This window comes from Vicugna pacos, chromosome 5, assembly GCF_048564905.1.
Source record: "Vicugna pacos chromosome 5, VicPac4, whole genome shotgun sequence".
Taxonomy (NCBI): Eukaryota; Metazoa; Chordata; class Mammalia; order Artiodactyla; family Camelidae; genus Vicugna; species Vicugna pacos.
The window spans coordinates 79,998,182-80,021,755 of record NC_132991.1 but is presented as its reverse complement, the minus strand read 5'-3'; the positions used below and the strand labels follow the sequence as shown (position 1 = coordinate 80,021,755).

General features: G+C 39.3%; 1 long non-coding RNA gene and 1 other non-coding gene across 2 annotated transcripts; one reads left to right on the top strand and one right to left on the bottom strand.

Annotated features, from left to right (window-relative positions):
* Positions 1–230: 230 nt before the first annotated feature.
* LOC140696664 (uncharacterized) lies at positions 231–16,604 on the bottom strand. The gene is made up of 3 exons (XR_012073173.1): positions 15,868–16,604; positions 2,778–3,090; positions 231–1,284 (listed from the first exon to the last, which is right to left on the bottom strand). It is a non-coding gene; the product is annotated as an uncharacterized lncRNA (long non-coding RNA).
* TRNAA-UGC (transfer RNA alanine (anticodon UGC)) lies at positions 10,511–10,580 on the top strand. The gene has a single exon. It is a non-coding gene; the product is annotated as a tRNA-Ala (tRNA).
* Positions 16,605–23,574: the final 6,970 nt, after the last annotated feature.

Here is a 23,574-nt window from a genome sequence, read left to right as displayed (position 1 = left end):
TCGCTGTATCCTCACATGGTAGAAGGGGCAAGAGAGCCCTCTGGAGTCTCTTTGATATGGACACTAATTCGTGAGGGCTCCACCCTCATGACCTAATCACCTCCTAATACCATTAGGGGTTAGGATTTCAATCATATATGAAAACATGAATTTTGAGAGGACACAAACATTCAGTCCATAACAGTCACTATGAATATAGGTGTAACTTCTTTGATAGAGACCAAAAAAAGGTAGTTTAAACAAGTTGGAAATTTATCAAATTGTCACATATAGTCTAACAGTCTGGGCTTGCTACAGTTGCTCCATGGTGATAGGGACTCAGTCTCCCTCTATATTATTGCTTTGCCATCTTTAGCATATGGCTTCCATCTCATGGTCTAGGACAATTCCTCCGGCTCCCACCATCATGCCAGTAAGAAGAAAACTGGAGGAAATGAAAGCCTGTCCCTCTCATTGGTCAGAGCCTGGTCACTTGGACAAGTCTATATGGAAAAGTGTCTAGAAAATAGTCTTTAATTGGGTAGCCATGTACTGAGCCAAAACTCCAGAGTTTGAATTCTAAAGGAATAGAGGGGGAAATGGATATTAGGGGACAACTAACACTCTGTACCACAAATGGTTTTCCATTGCTCTTACAAAAATACTTTATATGTCTCTTGGTTTTACCTTGCCAGGCTTCAGCCTCACCTCCCAGCACACCGCCCTCACTCTCTGCCCTCTAACCACACTGGCCTTCTTCCAATTCCTTGAGTGTTCTCTGCTACCTGCAACCCCAAGGCCTATGCAGGAACTATTCCTCCTGCAGGAATGCTTTTCTCCCATATCACCTAGTTAACTCTCACTCATTCTTCAGATGTCAGCTCAAGTGTCATTTCCTCAGGTAGGCCTTCCCCGATACCATTCTAATAGAAGTATTTTTCTTAACCACGCTTATCCACCATGAACCCTTCCCTCTACAATACTTAGCTCAGTTGTAACTGTACACCTATTTGGTAATTATTCAACTAATTGCCATCTCCTCCTCTAGACTATAAGTCAGAAAAGGCAAGGCCATTCCAGTTTGGCACTCTGTTGTGTCTCTAAGCACCTAGCAGAGTACAGGGGACAAATAATTGTTTTTCTTGAAAGAATTGATAAGTGAGTCACAGTGAGTCCTTAAAATTGTCTGGATAATACTGACAGGACAATTTCAGCTGTGAAGACAAGTTCTTAGACTACATGGCTTGATCCAGAGAATTTTCAGCTCTGCAGTGTCTACGGCAAGTCAGGATTATCTGGGCCTTCCTGCAAGCAGAGAATGGCTTGTGTGAATTCCACATTATATGGTTTGATTCTAGAATCCAGTGCATTGCCTTCTTACCCCTGACTGCAAAGTAGAGTCTATAAGGCTTTTAGCGTTTTTGCTTTGATGAGGTTGTATTTAAAAAGAAGTTAGGCAGGTTGAACCCTGACAGATTGCATCTCTGCACAGGGACCCCTACAACTGCAGCATGTGAATGATTAGCAGCTGTGAGATCCAGAGCTTCCTCCCCAGAGGCAGGAAGACTTGGAAGTGCCCACCAGAGTTAAAATGGAGTCAACTGGAGAATTTCTGCAAGACAAAGATTTTATTCCCTCTTCTGCATTATCCCTGGTCCAAACACAAAGACTTCCACAGACCTTAGAGTTATGTGTCTGGATGCTCTTGGCTACAAGTCACAGAATACTCCTCAGTTGAACTTCCTTTTTTTTTTTAACTTTTTTTGAAGTTTAATCGGTTTACAACGTTGTGTTAATTTCTGACGTACAGCATAGTGATTCAGTTATACAGTTGAACTTTCTTGTTGCATATCACATGGAGTCTTGAGGCAGGGCAGGCAAGAGATGTTTAATTCAGCCACTGGAACACTCCATGGAGGACCTGAATTCTCTCCAACCCATTTTATGTAAATGGTTCTGCCTCTTGCTTTTTAACATTTGACAATGTATCATTCCAAACAGGATATAAAGAGCTACTTCATTCTTTGTTTTCTTTTAAAATTGAATAGTAACCCATCTTAAAGGGCTATCATAATTTATTTAACCAATCACCTCTAGATGAATATTTAATTTGTATCCAGTCTTTTGCTATTACAAACAATGATTGATAAATACTTGTGCATAAATTATTTCATGTGTGAGTTAGCACATCTGAAGATAAATTCCTAGAAATGAAACTGCTTGGTCATGAGATATATGCAGCATTTGTAATTTTATATATGTTGCCAATCTGCTTTCCACGTGGACTGTACCAATTTATATTGCCCTCCCCAAATACGTACAGCAGTGCTTTAAGTCTTTTTGATAACTTGGATTGAATGTAGAGTGGAAAATCTATGGTGGATGCCTGAATGGTTTCTGCATAGAGAAACTGTTAGTGGGTTGCTTATCAACTCAGTCATTTAAACTGGTAGCAACACAAGCCTGTCTTCCTTTTCAATAAACCATTAACCCTGTGGACTCCCCAGCCCAATCATTGTCTGAGGGGTTCAGGCTGTCCATGTGCAGTCTATATTTCAGAACTTAGCACTGTAACTTGATCATTCTTTGTACAAATGACTTCTCCCTAGATGTCTGTTCTCTCCATCTCCACCTGGCCGTCTCCTAGTCCTCCCTCAAACCCAGCTGAGATGTCATCTCCTGCATTAAACATTATGTGCCACTCCTAGGCAGAATTAGTCTCTATTCTCTACTCCTACAGAATTTTGTTCACACCTCAATCACTGTACAAATCATCTGTAATATAATTATCTGCTTACCTGTCTGTCTCCCACATTGCAAGGAAAGAAAACTCATCTTCTTCATCTTTGGGCCAGCACCTCCACACGTGGTGCCTGGCACATTAATAGTTCCCAGTAAAGGCCTGCTGAAATGAAATTAGACAAGGGCACCGTTTTGTAGGACAGGTGGTAAATGTGACAGTACTTCTCTTTTTCCTTTGCTGGTATTGTTGATCAAGGGTCAAAAATACAGATGCTTCTGAATATTTCTTTATTTTTATGTTTCTGAACTTTCCTCTTCTCCTTCAGCCTGTTCTGTTCTCTGCTATGTCCTTAATGCCTAAAACAGTGCCTGGGAGACAAGAGGCATTACATAAATAAATTTTGAATAAATGGATATTTCTGATCAGAAGAAACATCTACAATGCAGCTGGGACTTTTTTGCCTGTTTGATGTGGCCAGAGGGTATTTCTAAGTCTTCTTAAAGCCGCAAGCTTGGTTCCTCACGTGCCAGTTCTGTGTATTTGGGCTTTATTTCACCTCAAATTAACGCATGTAACAGAGCTTAGCACAACATTATAAATCTTCAATAAAAATTTTTTTTAAAAAGTGCTAAGAACCGTGTCAGGTACTTAGTGTACATTCAGTAAGTGCTGACTATTATTTTTATTATTATTCCCACTGGCCCAAGCATGCTCCCATCAGTTCACCACCTGTGCTGGTCTCTTCATCTCTCTCCCAGCAGATAGTGTGGCCTTGATCCCTGGAAAACATCTGAGGCACAGGCTTCAATTTATGAGCCATGTGATGCTGGGCCAGTTTCTTGATTAAGAAACTCTCAGAGGTTCAGTTTCTTTATTAGGACAATAGGCATTATGTTAACATCTATCTACCTCTCTGGATTGTTACGAAGATTAAATGAGACAATCATGGACACCGCTTAGTATGATGCAGGGCTCAGAGTAAGCATTCAGCTATCACCATCATGATCATCATCAGAGATGCTAAAGACCGTTCATCTCTTCTTTTTGAGGGGCTCATTTCCACAGCCCTTCTGGTTGACTGTAAATCTTTAGCTGGTTCTGGAGTTTGAAGCATCACCAGGAGGCTTGTCCTGATCATGTGTGGATGAAGTTCCTGCTCTTCCCTCAATGCCCTCATGCCTGCATTATTTGAAGATATATATTTCACTCCCTCAAAAATGTTTTGCTCTGACTCATTCCTGAGGGCTGGAAGTAGGTCGTGGGGACATCAAATCACAAATACAGAGCTGCCCCCTCTTCCTGATCACATCCCTGCCTGATGCCCAGTGTTTGGCTGACACTTCACTGTGCCATATAGGCCATTTTTTTTAACTTTAATGTTTTATTTTTATTTTTTATTGAAGTATAGTTGATTTATGATGTTGTGTTAGTTTCTGATACAAAGTAATTCAGATTTTTTTCAGATTATTTTCCATTATAGGTTAGTACAAGATATTGAATACAGGTCCCTGTGCCATAGAATAGGTCTTTGTTGTTTATCTATTTTATATATAGTAGTTTGTATCTGCTAACCCCAAACTCCTAACTTATCTCTATCTCCCCCTTTCCCTTTGGTAACCTAACCATAAGTTTGTTTTCTATGTCTAGGAGTCTGTTTCTGTTTTGTATATAAGTTCATTTGTATTATTTTTTTAGATTCTACATATAAGTGATATCATATGATATTCATCTTTCTCTGTCTGACTTACTTCACTTAGGATGATAACTTCTAGGTCCACCCATGTCGCTGCAAATGGCATAATTTCATTATTTTTTATGCTAAGTAACATTCCATTGTATACAAATATCACATCTTCTTTATCCGTTCATCTGTCAATTCGTATTTAGGTTGCTTCCATGACTTGGCTATTGTAAACAGTGCTGCTGTGGACACTGGGGTTCACATATCTTTTCAAATTGCAGTTTTCCAGATGTATGCCCAGGAGGGGGATTGCTGGATCACATGGTAACTCTATTTTCAGATTTTTAAGGATGTTCTCCATAGTGGCTGCACCAATTTACATTCCTACCAACAGTGTAGGAGAGTTTCCTTTTCTCTACACCCTCTCCAACATTATTTGTAGACTTTTATATGATGGCCATTCTGACTGGTGTGAGGTGATACCTCATTGTAGTTTCAATTGGCATTTCTGTATAATTAGCAATGTTGAGCATCTTTTCGTGTCCCTGTTGACCATCTGTATGTCTTCTTTGGAGAAATGTCTATTTTGGTCTTCTGTTCATTTTTTATTGTGTTGTTTGTTTTTTGATGTTGAGCTGTGTGAGCTATTTGTATATTTTGGAAATCAAGCCCTCATTGGTCACATCGTTTGCAAATATTTTCTCCCATTCTGTAGGTTGTCTTTTGGTTTTGTTTATGGTTTCTTCTGCTGTGAATGCAGGCCAATTCTGATGAGTCTTATTTCCCATAGACTCACTTGTGACTTTGCCCTGTAAACTTTCAGTTAACATGGGGTCCCCTCTGACCCAGAGCCCATCATTTTGCTTTCTCCTGGGGACCTTTATCTAAAGTAGCAAGTACACACTCTCCTTACTAATGCAGTATTGTGCATGTTACTGTTTTATGAAGCAAAACAATATATGGTAGAAGAATACCAAGGTGTTAGAAATTAGAAGGATAATTATAGATACTAGAAGATAACTAACATAGAAGATAGGCAGAGGTTGTCTCTGTGGAGAAGAAGGGGGATGTAATTGTGGAAGGGCCCATGGGGAGCATATGAGACCATTGTAATATTCTTAACCCAAATAGTGGGTACATTAAGGTTCATTGGATGATTAATCTTTAAACTGTACATATTTATGTAATACATTTAAGTGTATGTGATGTATTTCTTAATTTTTTGAAAAAAAAATTGTGAAAGAGAAAGGATGGAAGGAAGGAATGAATGAAGGGAGGAAAGGTAGGAAGAAGTAAATTGGATCTGTTAATAGGAAAGAACATGTCAGTGTCAAATCCCCATTTTTGGCTGATGTTATTCAGTATCCAGGAGGATAATCTCAACAATTACTCTGTGGATCAGTTTCTTTAACGTTTGAACTGTGCAGTTAATTCACATTCAAAATCAAATATTCTATGCTTCTTTCCTCAGAATATTTCCAGACCAATATCTATCTCATGGTTTTAGGGGACAGAATTTCTTAGGGAATCTTGATTGTCTTATAGGTGCTCTGTAGCAAAGGTGGGACAACTATTCATCAGACCAGAATACAGATCAACTCTTTAATTTTCATCTTAAAATGAACTCTGCCTCCCATCCCCCAAATTAACTCTGTCACCTTCAATACTCATATCTCAAACAAAAGACACTTTTAGTCATTAGTAATATAAAATATCACACTCTCAGCACCAGAGTTCTCAATTTAAAGTTATTTTCAGCTCATACAACTCAATGACAACAACAACAAAAACCCCAAACAACCCAATAAAAAATTGGCTGAAGACCCAATAAACATTTTGCCAATGAGGACAAACAAATGGCCAATAGGCACATGAAAAAATGCTCAACATCAATAATTATCGAGAAATGCAAATCAAAACTACAATGAGGTATTACCTCACACTGGTAAGAATGGCCATCATTAAAAAATCCACAAACAATAAATGCTGGAGAAGGTATGGAGAAAAGGGAACCCTCCCACACTGTTGGTGGGAATGTAAATTGGTGCAGTCATTATGAGGAACAGTATGGAGATTCATTTAAAAACTAAAAATAGAGCTGCTATATGATCCGGCAATCCCAATCCTGGACATATAACTGGAGGAAACTCTAATTCAAAAAGATACATGCCTCCCAGTGTTCACAGCAGCACTATTTACAATAGCCACAATATGGAAGCAACTTAAATGTCCATTGACAGATGAACGAATAAAGAAGATGTGGTATATGTATATATATATATATATACACACACACACACACACTCACACACAATGGAATGTTACTCAGCCACAAAAAGAATGAAACAATGCCATTTTCAGCAACATGGGCAGACCTAGAGATTGTCATACTAAGTAAAGTAAGCCAGAAAGAGAATGAAAAATACCATATGATATCACTTATATGTGGAATCTAAAAAAAAGGTACAAATGACCATATATACAAAACAGAAACAGACTCCTAGACATAGCAAACAAACTTATGGTTACCAAAGGGGAAGGAGGACAGGGATAAGTTAGGAGTTTGGGATTAGCAGATACAAACTACTACATATAAAATAGATAAACAACAAGGTCCTACTATATAGCACAGGGAACGATATTAAATACCTTGTAATAGCCTATAATGAAAAGGAATATATATAATATATATACATATAATTAAATCACTATGTTGTACACCAGAAACTAATACTAAATTGACTATTCTTCAATAAAATATTTTCAATGATTTCTCCCAAAAGCCTTGCTGAAGCTAAAGATTTTTTATTTCCTAAACTAGCTGAGTCTTAGAATGCATGGTATGGCCACAGCCCCTTCCTAAGACAGTTTCTTAAATGCACATCTCCATGCTGTTACCACTTTATGACCTTGTCCTCCACTCCACCCCAACCACAGCTATTAGCCTAAGATTGGGCACTAACCTTATGACAGACAATCTAGAAGTAAGCCAATAGTCTGTGCATATTTGTTAAATAGGCAAATTAATGGATGAATGGATGACCATGATGTGGCCTGGTACAAGGGCTTTGAGAAGAAAATTGACCATGTCTCAATAAACCAACCAGATTTACTCTCTTGTAGAGTTGAAACTGAGACACAGAAGTTGGAAGTGTGTGACAAGTAGAGAACCTGAGTGAACACAAAAAGAGGTGGCAGGTTGCAGAGGTTTTGAGGCCACAAAGAAGCAGAAGCAAAATCAATGAATGAGCAAATGATATTCAGAGAGGGGTTTAAAGGGTTGACTGCCAGCGAGGGAGAATAGGAGATCAAAGGATGAAACCAGCTCAGTCTATCATATATGTTTCTGTTTTCTATTTGTTACCCTTATTTTTTGTCTCTATTTTTTGTCTTCCACTATTTTTCTGCCTTTTGTGGTTTTGAGAATTTTGTGATTCCATTTTCTCTCCTTTCTTAGTACATAAACTATACTTTTTTCTTTTTTTACCTTTTTTAGTGGTTGCCCTAGTTTGTAATATGCATTTATAGCTAATCCAAGACCATTTTCAAATAACACTGTATCACTTCACAGGTAGTGTGAATACCACATAACAAAAAAAAAATCCTAACTCCTCCCTCCCATCCCTTTATCATTGCTTATGTTATTCATCTCACTTTTTATAAGCATAATAAGAAAATACATAAACATACATATATTCAAATACATTGTTGCTATTATTATTTTGAACAAATTATTATGTTAGATCAATTAAAAGTTTTTGTTTTACATTTACTTATTCCTTCTTCAGTGTTCTTCCTTTCTTTATGTAGATCCAAGTTTCTGCTATGTTATTTTCCTTCTCTCTAAAGAATTTCTTTTAACATTTCTTGCAAGGCAGATCTATTGGCAACAAATTCCTTCAATTTTGGTTTATCTGAGAGAGTCTTTGTTTCTCCTTCACTTTTGAAGAATAATTTTGCAGGGCATAGAATTCTAGGTTGGTTGTTTTTTCTCTTAAAACTTTAATATTTCAATCCACTTTCCTCTTGCTTGCATGGTTTCTGAGAAGTTAAATGTAATTCTTATCTTTGCTCTTCTATAAGTAAGGGTTTTTTTTCCCTCTGGTTTCTTTCAGAATTTTTTCTTTATATTTGATTTCTGTAGTTTTAAAGTAATAGTAGTATAGTGGGTTTTTTGTTTTTGTTTTTGTTTTTTGGCATGTATACTAATTGGTGTTCTCTGAGCTTCCTGGATCTGTGGTTTGATGTCTGACATTAATTTGGGGGAAATTCTCAGTCATTATTGTTCTGAATATTTCTTCTGTTTCATTTTCTCTTTTCTCTTCTCCTTCTATAATTCCCATCACATGTATGTTATACCCTTTGTAGTTATCCTACAGTTCTTCAGTAGTCTGGTTTTTTTCACTCTTTTATGTCTTTGCTTTTCAGTTTTGGAGGATTCTATTGAGATATCCTCAAGGTGTGAGTTTCTTTCCTCAGCTATGTCCAATCTACTTATAAGCCTATCAAAAGCATTAATCATTTCTGTTACACTGTTTTTTATCTCTATCATTTCTTCCTGGTTCTTCTCAAAAAATTTTCCATCACTGATTTCCATCTGTTCTTTCATGCTGTTTTACCCATTAGAGCTCTTAGCATATTCATCATAGTTGTTTTTAATTCCTGGTCTGACCATTCCAATATTCCTGCCATATCTGAGTCTAGTTCTAATTCTTGCTCTGTGCCTTAAAATCATGTTTTTTGTCTTCTAATATGACTTGTGATTTTTTTCTTGATTGTCAGCCATGAAATACTGGGTAAAAGAAACTTGTAAATAGCCTTTAGTAATATGATGTTAAGGTATAGGGGGAGGAGAAGCATTTTATAGCCCTGTGATTAGGTCTCAGTCTTTTAGTGACTCTGTGCCTCTGGACTGTGAACTTCACACATGCTTCTGTTCCCCTTTACCCCTCTTAGGTGGGACAGCATGGCTAGAGGGGGATGGAGTTCAGTATTTCCTTTCTCCCGGTTGGAAGGCTAAGCCAGCTGGATTTGGATATTTCCCTTCCCTCAGGTCAGTTAGGCTCTAATAAAAACCCAGTAGGTTAGGCTCTGGTTAAATAGTCTCTCCTGAGGTCAGATCTTGTTAAAAAGAACAGAACATTTTGGTTTATTTCAAAATGGATTTTTCTCATGATTCACTGGTAGAACTGCAGGAGGTAAACCTCACAAAGTGTGGAGGTTTCTTGATGACTGGGTCCTCTCAGAGTTTTTAACTCTCAGAATTGTCCATACGAAGCCTCCAGCAATTCATCAATTACAATTCAGCTTTCCCTCCCCCAGGATTGGTTCCTGAGGAGGTTTCAGCTCATGGGTTTCTGCTATAGTAAGCTGTGATTCTCTGCATTGGCCTCTTGGTCCCTCCAATTTGAGGGGCAGTGGTTTGCCCTATGACATAATTTCTCTTACAGATCTAAGAAGAGTTGTTGATTTTTCAGTTTTTTCCAGCTTTTTATTTGTTGTTAGGACAGAGTGGTGACTTGTAAGCCCCAAAACAGGAAGTCATTATTTTTTATTTTGGATTTCTAGCCTAATTAATTTTCAATCCTGTAAAATTTGCTGAGATTTTCTTTATTGCTCAGCTTAAAACAAGATTTAAAAGGATCAAACTGTTTCCAAGTAACTTAACTGTATCACAGAACAAAGTTCAAACACATTAAAGGAATAGAAAATAACTCAGGACCAACCCAACAAAGTAAAATTCAGTGCTTGGCTCTCAATCAAAGATTAGCTGACTTACAAAGAAGCAGAAAAACACACCTGTAAGGAGGAGAAAAATCAATTAATTGAACCAACCCACAACTGACACAGATGTTAGGATTAGCAGACAAAGACATTAAAAATATGTATTCCATATGTTCACATGGAAGATAGTTTTTTAAATAACCAAATCAATCATCTAGAGATGAAACTACAATATGTGACATGAATAATACACTGAAAGGGATTAATGACACACTAGACACTGCAGAAGAAAAGATTAGTGACCTTGAAGACATAGACTGTGATAAGTTTAAGATGTGTACTATAAACACTAAGCAGCCACTAAAATAACAAGCATGGGGCATGGGTATAGCTCAGTGGTAGAGCACATGCTTTGCATGCACGAGGACCTGGGTTCAATCCCTAGTACCACCACTAAAAATAAATGAATAATAAAAAATAAAAACAAAATAACAAGCAAAGAAGTATAGCTAACAAGTCAATGAAGCAAATAAAGCTGAATAACAAAAAAGTACTCAATCCAAAAGATGGCAGAAGAGAAAAAGGGAACAAAGAACAAATAGTACAAATCGAAGACAAAAGCAAGCAAGGTGACAACCAATCTAACCATGTCAAAAATCACATTAAATGCAATTGAATTAAATGGTTGTCAATTTGGATTAAAAAAGAAAAAGACTCACGTATATACCTCGTAAAATGAATATACTTTAAATATAAAGATGTGAATGGGTAAAAGTAAAAGGATAGAAAAAGATACCATGCTGGCACTAAAATAAAGCCAGAGTGGCTATAATAATGTCAAAGTAGATTTCAAAAATATATATAACCAAGAATAAGGAAGGTAATTTATAATGATAAAGGGGTCAATTCATCAAAAGAACATAACAATCCTAAGTGTTCATGGACCTAAAAACAGAGCTCCAAGATTCACAATGTAAAAACTGACAAAACTGCAAGGAGTAACCCACAATTATATTCAGATTTCAAATAATTGACAGAACAAAACTTCATAAGGATATGGAAGATCTGAGCAGCACTATCACCTAACGTGACCTAATTAACACCTATAGAATGCTAACTCAACAAAAGCAGCTTATACATTATTTTCAGTGGAACATGCAGGTCTGCAGCTGAGGAGAACCATCTAAAAAGGAAACAGACTTGAGAATCATTAACTTTAAAATGGTAATTAAAGTCTTAGGAGAGTGTGGAGAGTGAGAAGAGAGGAGGGCCTATGACCACAGGATGGGTAAAGGAAGAAGAATCAGCAGAACAGACCGAGAAGCAGCCAAGTAAGAGAAGCAGGAGAGCGGATGTTATCAAGACCACATGGAGAGTGTTTCAAGCAGGGAATGATCCATAGTCAAGTCCGCATTTATTCATTCAACATCTCTGAACACCTGCTACATAGGAGGCACTGTGCTGGGGACACAAAGGGAAGAAAGAAAGCAGACTCAGACCCTACTCTCCTGGAGTTTACAGTCTAGAGGGGAAGACAAAGAAATCTCACCAATAAATTTTTAATTACAAGGATGGTTTTTGAGAGCATATATCAAAGGAATTCTATCTTCTTAAGAAGATACATTTGAGCTAGGTCAAGATGAAAGGGCACTACAAAAAAGACCAAAAGCAACAAAAGAAAAAATAGATAAATCAGATTCATCAAAATTAAAAAATTTGTTCTTCAAAGGACACTGTCAAGAAAGTGAAAAAGACAGCCTGAGCAGAGGAGAAAATGTTTGTAAAAAGTATATCTGATGAAGGACTTCTATCTAGATACATAAGAACTCTTAAAACTCAATAATAAAAAGACAAATAATCCAATTTAAAAATTAACAGAGGATTTTAATAGACACTTATTCAAAGAGATATACAAATGGCTATCAGCATCTGAAATTAAGTTCAAAATCATTTGCATTAAGGAATTGCAAATCAAAACCATAATGAGATACGACTTCACACTCAAAAGGGTGGTTATAATAATTTTTCAAATGGAAAATAACACATGTTGGTGAGTGTATTAGATTCCTAAAGCTGCCATAAAGAAGTACTATATACTGAGTGGCTTAAATAACAGAAATTTATTGTCCCACAGTTTTTGCGGTGTTAACAGATAAACAGAGGCATATTAAAATGTTTAAGAGTTTAGAAACTTTTTCACGAAGATGGTGCCAAAAGCAAAGAAGGAAGCCCCTGCCCCTTCAAAAGCAGAAGCCAAAGCAAAGAGTTTGAAGGCCAAGAAAGCAGTGTTGAAAGCCATCACAGCCAAAAAAAGAAGATCCAAACATCACCCATCTTCCAATGGCCCAAAACACTGCAGCTCGGGAGGCAGCCCAGATATCCTCGGAAGAACTTCCTGAGGAAAGACAAGCTTGACCACTATGCCATCATCAAGTTCCCCCTCACCACTAAGTCAGCCATGAAGAAGACAGAAGACAACAACACACTTGTGTTCATTGTGGGTGTCAAGGCGAACAAGCACCAGATCAAACAGGCTGTGAAGGCTCTATGACATTGAGGTCGCTAAGGTCATCACGCCGATCAGGCCTGATGGAGAGAAGAAAGCCTATATTCGATTGGCTCCTGACTGTGGTGCTTTGAGTGTTGCCAACAAAATTGGGATCATCTAAACTGAGTCCAGCTGGCTAATTCTAAATATAAAGTTTTCACTATATAAAAAAAATAGTGTATTTGAGCAAAAATTGATTTGACTAGGACAGCATCCAATCTAGCAGATAAAAAGGAGCTCCGAGGAGAAAAGGGAACCCTCCTACACTGTTGATGGGAATGTAAATTGGTGCAGACACTATGGAGAACAGTAAGGAGATTCCTTTAAAAACTAAAAATTGAGTTACCATATGATCCAGCAATCCTTCTCCTGGGCATATATCCAGAAAACACAAAAAATTTGTCTCAAATTTGAAAAGATACATGCACCCCAGTGTTCATAGCAACACTGTTTACAATAGTCAAGACATGGAAGTATCCTAAATGTCTATCAACAGATGAATGGATAAAGATGTGGTGAGTGTGTGTGTGTGTATATACATACATACAGTGGAATGTTACTCAGCCATAAAAAAAAGTGAAGTAACACCATTTGAAGCAAAATGGATAGACCTAGAGATTATCCTATTAGGTGAACTAAGTCAGATAGAGAAAGACAAATATCATATGATATCACTTATCTGTGGAATCTAAAAAAATGATGCAGATTAATTTATACAAGAAACAGAAACAGACTCACAGACAGAAAACAAACTCATGGTTACCAAAGGGGAAAAGAGAGGGAGGGATAAGTTAGGAATGTGAGATTAACAGATACACAATACTATATATAAAATAGATAAACAACAAAGACCTACTGTATGGCACAGGGAACTACATTCAATATTTTGTAATAACCTGTAATGGAAAAGAATCTGAAAAAGAATATATCTATCTATGTATCTATCTATATTTACATATTTGAATCACTTTGCTGTATGCCTGAAAATAATACAACACTGTAAATCAACTAGATTTCAACAAAAGAAAAAGAAAAGGGAAAAAGCAGCTCCAAGGGAAAATGAAACACTTTTATAGGCAGAAGGGAGCAGGGACAAGGAAGTTATACTAGACAAAATGAGGACTGGTTATTGCAAGGTTACTTTCCTTTAGAGGATAACAGGGCTCTATCAGGCAGATCACCTAACTAGTGCTAATCAGGTCCTGACTGACTGGTTTAAAACTCCATTTTCAGGAGAGCCAAAACTGCAATTAAGATAAGTCTCAGTTTGGTGATGTGGAGCTTAGCATAACTGACTCCATTTTGGGCCTGTTGTCTTATTTTTAAGAGAGGCTATAAGTCTGAGATCAAGGTGTCAGCAGGGCCATGTTCCCTCTACGGAAGAATCTGTTCCAAGTTTCTCTCCTAGATTCTGGTAGTTCCTTGTCTTGTGGTAGCATAACTCCAGTCTTCACATGGCATTCTCCCTGTGTGTGAGTCTCTATGTCCAGATTTCCCCTTTTTATAAAGGATATCAGTTATATTGGATTAGAGGCCCAACCTACTCCAATATGGCCTCATCCTAAGTAATTACATCTGCAATGACACTATTTGTAAATAAGTTCACATTATGAGGTACATGGAGTTAGGACTTCAACATATGAATTTTGGAGGGACACAGTTTAACCCATAACAGCAAGGATGTGGAGAAACAGGAACCTTCATACTGAGCTGGTGGGAATGTAAAGTGGCTCAGCCACTTTGAAAAATAGTCTGGCAGTTTCTCAAAATGTTAAACATAGAGTTACCATATGATCTAGCTGGCAATTTCACTCCTAGGTATATACCCAAGAAAATGAAAACATATGTTCATACAAAAAATTATACATAAATATTCATAGCAGCATTATTCATAATAGCCAAAAAATGGAAACAACCCAAATGTCTTTCAATTGATGAATGGATCAACAATATGTGGTATATCATACCATGGAATATTATTTGGCAATAAAAATAAATGAATTACTTAAACTTATACAATGTTATATGTCAATATATCTCAACTTTAAAAAAAGAATAAAAAAAATGAAATATTGATACATGCCTCAGCATGGCAGCATGGATGAATCTTCAAAATGTTATGCTAAGTGAAAGAAGCCAGTCACAGAAGACCACATAATGTATGACTCCACTTATAAGAAATGCACAGAATTGGCAATTTATAGAGACAGAAAGTAGATGGCTTGCCTAGGAGTGGGGAGATTTGTTGGGGTTGGGAGGTAGGGTGGAGGATGGGAAATGACTACTAATAGGTATAAGGTTTCTTTCTGGGGTGATGAAGACGTTCTAAAATTGAATTTGGTGATGGTTACATAACTCTGACTACTAAATTGAACTATAGGCTTTAAATGGATTGATTTTATGGGATGTAAATTATATCTTGATAAGCTGTTTTTTTTTTTAGTTAATAAGTAAATAGAAATAAACTACTTACCATGGTGAGGGGGGGAGGGGGAGAACATTCTACCTAAAAGCAATCACCAGAAGGTGAGTTCCAGAATGGTAGCGATTTTTGCCTGCTTTGATTGTTGTACCCCAGCACCAAAACTATATTTGGTAAATAGTAGGTATAAATAAAAGAATGTATGTGTGTGTACACATATCATAGTGTGTGTGTGTTTGTGTGTATATAAAATGGGTGAAGGAACATGTGCAAAAGTTTTGTATTAGGAAGGGTATGGCCCAGTGGAGAAACAAAAGATCAGTGTGTGTGACTGGTATGACACTGGAGAGGACTGGATCCGACTATGTAGGTTGGAGATTTGGGTCTTAATCATAAAAGCAAAGGGGAGCCACTGAAAGATTTTAAGCAGAGGTGGACAGGATCTACATTTGAAAAGACCATTGTTAGCCAAGGAGAGTCAATTAAGATTAGGGCTGAAAAGTTAGATTTAGCAACAAAGAAGTTGTTAGTGACCTTGGACAAAAACCAGTCCAGGTGAAGAGGCAGGGTGACTAATTTTGGAAATTGGAAAGAAACTGGAGATGGCAAAATTATATTACACTTGGTAAAGCATCTCCCTATTCCAGTCTCCAGGGAAACAGACTAAGAATACACTTGGCTTGAGAAACAACAAAAGACATGTTTGCATGCATATTCACACACAGCCGGTTCACCAGTTGATTGTTTTTATTCAAGGACTCCACACTTACCCTGACACAGAGGGAGGACACATGGCTGCAGTTCTTCCGCTGGTTCTCTTCTACCAGATGCTGGCCTTCTTTCATTGTTGGGAGGGGTGGATGGGAGGACACAGACAAGCTCACCATCATCCAAGATTTGGAGGCACTTCAGAAACACAGCTTTTTCCCTTTTATCTTAGAGAGCCTCTCATCTGGACTAAGCAGATACACTCAAGCCTTACTCATGGGAAGAGCTCACTTAAAATGCCCCCAAATGCCCAAGCAACTTCAGTGCTCCCAGACAGAAAAGTCGCAGTGGAAAGAAGCACCTGTCTTGACAGATATGGTTTAAAACATCTTAGTTTTGCTAATTTTATAAAAACATGATCATATGAAAACGTTGCTAAGACGCCTTCCATGGCCAAGGAGGAGGCCTGGGCAAGCAGGGATCTGGAAGGTGAAGTTTCCTTAGTGGCCAGGCAAACCACTTCTGCGGCCACACACGCTCCTAAAAGGCTAAGCCAAAGGGAGGGTTATTCAGGTTTAAGTGAGATGCAGCTGCCCGGGCTGAGCTCCGGGGAGGGATGGAGGGGCGTCTTCATAGTGGCTCCTGGCGCGTGGCCGGCCCACGGTAGCTGCCTAGTGAATGATGTGGGCACTCCTGGCCTAACCCCACGCCGAGATCTCTGCTGACCTTCCCTTCCAGCAGCCCTCGACCGTGTCCCAGAAAGGATAGCGACCTCCAGCCCACCATTCCCCTCCACAGGTCGCCGTCTCGGATTTCAAAAGGAGCGCGCTCCCTTCGGCCCGCCCCACCTCACTTCCGGCCTGGAAGCCGTTGGTCCCGCCAGGTCTCGCGATATCGCGTCTTCTCACCTGCCTGAGCCGACTCGGAAAGCCCCGCTGGCGGCTCTGCAGGCGCTGGCCTTTCTGGGCGGTGTTTGGGTTGCAGGCTCTTTGTCTTGCCGCTTTTCTAGCAGCACGAACGGGGCTATAAAGGCTCACTTAAGTCCACCGGGCCCTAATGGTTCATATCAGTAGGCGAGTGACAGGGAATCATCTTCAACCCTGTGTCCATATCTCACCGTGGCCCTGGTCGAGTTTCGCAAAAATATTGACTGCCTCTTCCAGGCACTCACTAGAACATGATGTTTTATCCTCTGTATAGATGGGGAAACTGAGGTTCAAAAGTTAAGGAGCCTGCTGAGGGTCACAGAAAAGGATGCGATCAAGATTCAAACCCAAACAGTCTGACTCCAAGTCTAAAGCCTCATTATCGTGGTAGAACAATTTGTGAACAGATCCCTCTTCCCGCTAGATTACTAGAGGAGAGCGTAGCTCGGTGAAAAGTGTCCAGCTTTGGATTTACACAGACTCAGGTTCATAGAAAAATCCAGACACTTTCTTACTGGTGACCTTGAGCAACTTGCTTAACCATTCTGAGACTCTTACTGATAGATGGGGATAATGATACTTCATGTGATTATTATATGTTCAGAGCTGACTCCCAAATAAGCGATGGATGGAATGCTACTGCTGGAAGCTACTGCTATTAATAATTTTTTATCCCCTTACATGTTGTATGGTGTTCAATGTGTAGGAGGTACTTAATAAACCATAAGTGAATGAAGTAGAAATGAAATAAGTCTGGCCAGATACTAGGCAGTCTTTACCTCCAGTTCACAACATGAGTCTCTTACCTGCTTACCTGATGTGGCTACACTTCAAAGGGCTTAAAGTGGAAATGACTGCTTATCTTCCATTTCACCAACAGAGGTGTGTGTGTGTGTGTGTGTGTGTTTTACCTTGTTATTAAAGTAAGATACAGAAAATTGGACAAATCTTAAGTGCACTCAAGTTTTTATAAAATGAACAAACTAATGTAACTAGCCCCTTGATGAAGAAGCAAAACATTACTAGCTCTCGTGTTTCCTTCTAGTCACTTCTTCCCCTGCAGGGGTAACCACTACTCTGCTTTCTAACAGCATAAATTAGTTTTTCCTATTTTTGCATAGGATGCAATGGGAATCACATAGTATGTGCTCTTTTGTAACTTCTCAGATCTCCATGTCTCCTCTTTTCCAGTGGGAGTCTAGGAAACCCATTGGAATTGCCTTCCATGTGGTCAGGTCTACTGCCTGATGCTACACATCACACCATCAGGGCTGGCCTCTCCTGCTCACTGGCTCCTGGACCCCTGTACCTATGGCTCCCTACCATGCCTCTCCATCTCTGAAGTAGAAAAGCATCTTCTGCTGCTTCTTCTCAGGTCTTTTGTAAGGGTACCCATGGTAGAGATATGTGTGCCTCTGGTAACCCCGATCTTTGCCATTATACCCCAGATCTTTCCTTCTCTACCAGGAAGGTTGGAGATGGGGATGTGCTGAACCACAAGATGGTCATGTCCAGCCTCACACCATTCTGGATAACATTATTCCTTCTGCTCTGTTCAGTGCACCCCTTCCCTCTCCATCAAAACCCCTTTCTCACTCAGAGTGATGAGTTCTCAGGGCCTCTGCTCTTCTTCCCTGTGGTCTGGCATCCACCACAGTCCCTGGCCCACTAGACATGTCTATTCATGCCCAAACCCCAGTTGTGGGCATGGCTTCATTCTCTTCCAAAGGATTCCTGATGTCATATAGGTTAAGTGACAAGGCTTACGGGTTCTGGATGCTCTGTCTCAAGAGGGCAGTGTTGCCTAACACCATGAGACAGCCCAGTCAAGAAGTCCCATTACACAGATATTATCATCAAACCCATGTTACATGTGAGGAGGGGAAGGCCCAAAGAAGTTTTAAGGATTTGTTCAAAACTGTAAAAGTTCATAAGTCACGAGAATTAGACTTTGGGAGTGCCATTTTGAAGCAGGCCTAGAAAGCTGGATATCTCTGAAGGCCACTATTCAATAAGACTGAAATGGACCAGATGCATAGATGTTTTACATATTTTCTATCTAGTACTCAGAGCAACTCCAGGAGATAAGTGTTTTTATTTCCATACAGCAGATGCAGAAATTGGGTCCAGAGAATTTTGTCCAAAGTCACAGGGATAGTGAGACTAAACTGAGATTCAAGCCCTCTTCACCCATAGACTGACCCTCAAAGCTTGGTTCTTTCCTCTGCCCTGAGCCACACTAAGCAGAATGATTTTGACAAGTGCAGACGTGAGTGGGTACATGGGTAGGATAGGACAGTAGGGGAACATTCCAGAGAGAGCAAAACATGTATCACAAAGGGGCTGGAACAGATGAGGACTAGCCAGGAATTTCTCTCTCACCACACAGCCTTTCCATGTGCCTTGCTTAGATTTCCTCATAACATGGTTGTCTCACAGTAGACGGACCTCATACATTGTGGCTGGCTTCCCCCAGATTAAACATTCCAAGAGGCTGAGGCAGAAGCTGCAAGACTTCTTATGACCTGCCTTGGAAGTCATGTAGTGTCACTTCCACAGCATGCTATCCATGCAAATGAATCACAGGGCCAGCCCAGATTCAAGGAGAGGAGACAATACATAGGTGTGAGTATCAGGAAGTGTGGTTCAGTGGGGACCATATTTGGAGATCAGCTGCTACAAGGAGCTGAGGCAGAAAGGATCAGCTTGGGGACTGCATATAGTCCTGCTTCAGTGGAACATGGTGGGCAAGGGAGAAAAGCTGGAGGTAATGATTTGTGGCAGATGGTGGAGGGCTTCAGTGACATGCTCAGGAGCCTGTATGAGGGTACACATTGGGATATTGGGCTGCCCAGCATCTGAGCCAGTTTCCTGTGTCAGAGTATCCTCCTTAGCAGATGTCTTAGTGAGAGGCCACATACTTGCTTCCTTGCCCCTTGGCAGGATGGTCACATAAATGTGACCTCAAAATTATGTCAAATCAATGATCCCACTCAGGACTATGAATCTTTGGCAAGTAGCCCAAGGAAGCAGACGACTGTTCATGATTCATCCTAGAGGCAGCACCAGCCCGTTCCCAGGGTGGTGGTGGCTATGTGGGAAACAGCCCCTGAGCCCAGGGGAAGCAGCCTCTTAATCAGGCTGCTCCTGGGCAAGACCTGACTGAGGTTCTGTCTGCCTAGCTTCTCTTGATTCCTGCCTATTTCCTGAGTCTGGTGCTTGAGGCTTCCTGACAATTCTGTGAACTGCCCGATATCATGCCAGTAAATTCCTCTTCTACTTAAGTGAATTAGAGTCCATTTCTACTGTTTGCAATTAAGAATCCTAATTGGTACAAAGACCTGCTGAAAGCTTCAGCCAAAGGAAATGACATGATCAGAGCACTTTATGAGAGAGAAAAATAGAAAAATCTGATAGAGAGGGATTGAAGAGGGAGAAACAGGACGGAGAGAGATCAGCTGGGAGGCTGTTGTGACATTTGAGGCCTGTGATGAACTATGATACTGACAGTGCTGATGGAGTGGGAGAATGGGCAAGTTCTGGCCACTGATGAAATATGGAAAAGAAAAGAGAAGAGAAAGTCCAAATTGACAGGAGTTTTGAGCCATAGTAACTAGGAAAATGATGTTACAAAGAGAAACAAGCAAGCCAAACAGAACTAGTTTGGAGGAGGAAATCATTCATTTTCTCATTTAACAAATCAAATGCCTGCTCCGTGCCAGGCACTGTTCTAGGCATTGAGAAGCCAGGAGTGGACAAAACAAAATCTCAGTCCTTATATTAACAAAAAAAGACATGAGATAATGAAACCGCATTAATAAAGCTTTAATTTATGGTGCCACAGACACACAGGAAAGTATGGCTAGCTGGCAGCCAGAACTTCAAGAAAGATCCTAGGAAGGAAGGCTGGGCCTAAAAATGGATTGGTAGTCATTCCAAAGACATTCATTCATTCACTTACATTTATTGAGTACCTACTATGTACTCAATACCACTCTTGCAAAATACAGCAAATACAGATACAGAGAGAAAAACCGAGTCTCAGCTCTCATGGAGTTTCCATTATAGAATGCAGAGGCAGACAGTTAAAAAATACACAAATATGTAAAATGTGTGAAAAAATATAAAGTTAAGGCAAGAGGAGTTCTGCTCTTTTAGATAGGCTGCTCTGTAAAGGACCCTCTTGGAAGGAGATGTTTGAGTGAAATCCTGAATGAAGGGAGGCAACATCCATGTGGTTGTCTAGGGGAAATCTATTTCAGGCAGAGGGAATAATGAATGCAACGGTCCTCAGATTGCACAATTTGTTTTGTTCATAGAACTGCCAGGAAGTCAGTGTGGCTTTGGAAAAATGAATATGAGTGAGAGTAGAAGGAGGTGAGATGTAGGTGGTAGGAAGCCAGATCTTGTAGGGCCCCGTTAAGTCATTATAAGTACTTTGTCTCTTGTTCTGAGTAAGATAGGAAAACTTTGGAGAATTTTGAGCATAAGAGGCACACTGCATAATTAATACTTTAAAAGGATCACCCTGGCTGCTATATATAGAATAGACTGGGGGTGTGTAAGGGCAGAAGCAGGGAGAACAACTAGGAGACAACTTCAATCATTCAAGTCAAGAGACCACAGTGTCTTGCACCATGATAGTAATGATGGAGGAGGTGACATGTGATCAAGCTAGATAAAAACTGAAGGAGAACCAACAAGATCTGCTGATGGATTGGATGTGAGGTATCAGAGAAATAAAGGAGTCCAATCACTCCAGAGTTTTCAATAAGAAGAGCAATTGGCATTTACTGAAGAGAAAGAATTGAGAATTATATCTAAAGTTTCAAGAGAGAGTAAAATTGATTTCAGCCTTCCTACCTGCCCACCTTTCTGAATAATTTGGCTGAAAAGCCATGATGTGGGGCCAAGCAAAGTAAAGCATCCATGTGAAAGCAGAGTGGACATTGGACTGGCACAGGTTATCAAGGCCAAGATGGCACAAGATGATGTCTGCAAGAGGAGTAGAGGGGGCAGTAGCAGCAGTGGGGAATAGGTTACTTTGGGACTGACTCAACAAGAAGAGAGAAGAAACTTATACAAATAAATAAAGAGGGAGAAAAATAGAATAAATCCTGTGATGCTAGATGGGAATTGAAGTCTTGTGAGTGTATGGTTTTCTACATAGAGAGATCGATAAGTGATAGATACATAGCTCTGTGTGTGTTTAATCATACATATATTTCCTAGCACTATCCACTAAGAGGACTGAAAGCAGTGACAGCCCAAGAACAATCAGCACACCTGGCATCCAGATCTTGATTTCTAAATATCATTCTCCATGAAAAGAAACAAAGGTCCCTTGGAGAAATGGCTGATTACAGGACTTGAGCAGAGAAAGCATAAGATGAGCATTGAACGTCTTGTTGTGCCAGAAAGTAAGGAAGTACTCAAAGAATTGTGATGACAGAAGCCAGCTTGGCCACTGGCCAAATCTGGGAAATTCTAAGCATCAAAATAAATAATGAAGCAATGAGTAAAACAGTCACATCTGTAATATTGCTGCCAAAGATGCATATCCTGAATCTAACCATAAGGAAACAACAGACAAACCCAAATTGAGGGACATTTTACAATATAATAGGACTGTAGTCTTCTAAATCATCCTGGTTACAAAAGTAAAGGAAAGCTTAGGGACTGTCTCAGACTGAAGGAGACTGGAAAGACATGACAACGAAATGCAGTGAATAATTCTGGGTTTTCCCCCTTTTTTTCTCTTATTTTTTAAATTGAAGTATGGTTAACTTACAATATTGTATTAGTTTCAGGTGTACAGCAAAGTGATTCAGATGAAAGTTCAATAAGATCTGGGAGTTAGGTAGTATTATTGTATCAGTGTTAATTTCCTGATTGTGAGCATTGTATTAGTTTATGTAGGGGAATATACACTAGTACATACACTGGTATTAAGAGTGATGGGGCATTGTGTAGGCAACTTATCCTCAAGTGGTTCAGGGAGGAGGAAAGGTCTTTGTACTATTGTTGTGATTCTTCTGTTACATCAAATAAAAAGAAAAAAGACAAGGAAAGAGTGAATGGAATCCCTGAGGCATGAAGAATGAGAGCAGGACCAGGCAGTGAAACAGCAAACACGTGGAACAAAGGGTTGAATATGTCTAAGGAGAAGACAGTTAATGATGTGTAGTGTTGCAAAGAGATGGAAGAGGATCACGACTGAGAAAAAGATATTAAACGTTAAGTTATTTTCTATACTGTTACTCATAACAGCACCTTTACATATATGCAGTACAATGGAAAATAAATCAGCTATTCCATTCACAACAGTACTGAATGTATATATGGATTTGAGCAGCCTTCTGACAACTTCTCAGGTTCCCTGGGCCCTGAAATTCAGAAGTTCGAAGCCTGCTTTCCCTACAAACCATTATGATTTTAAGAAGAAAATCCCAATGACATAATTATATTAGCTCTTGTCAGGAGGCCAGGTCTCCCTAATTCCTAGTTTTAAAGTGTTTCTTAAATTTAATGTATTTTAAGGATACAATTTGATGCTCACATTTTGGGCAGGAATATTCTGGATATGGAATTATTATTGTGCCCAAGCAATACATGTTCATTATAGATAAATGAAAAATGTAGGTAGAGATAGATTTTAAACCACCTTTAATCCCATCATCCCAAAATAATTCCTGTTAGCATTTTGCTGCCTATTTTAGACTTTAAAAATGCAAATCACATCTTTAACTCTTTGTTGCCATGAAGGAGGGATCCTTCCCTGTGCTATTTTGTATCTTGCACTCCCCTCCTAGATATAAAGCACTCAGTCTTAGTCCTTAAATA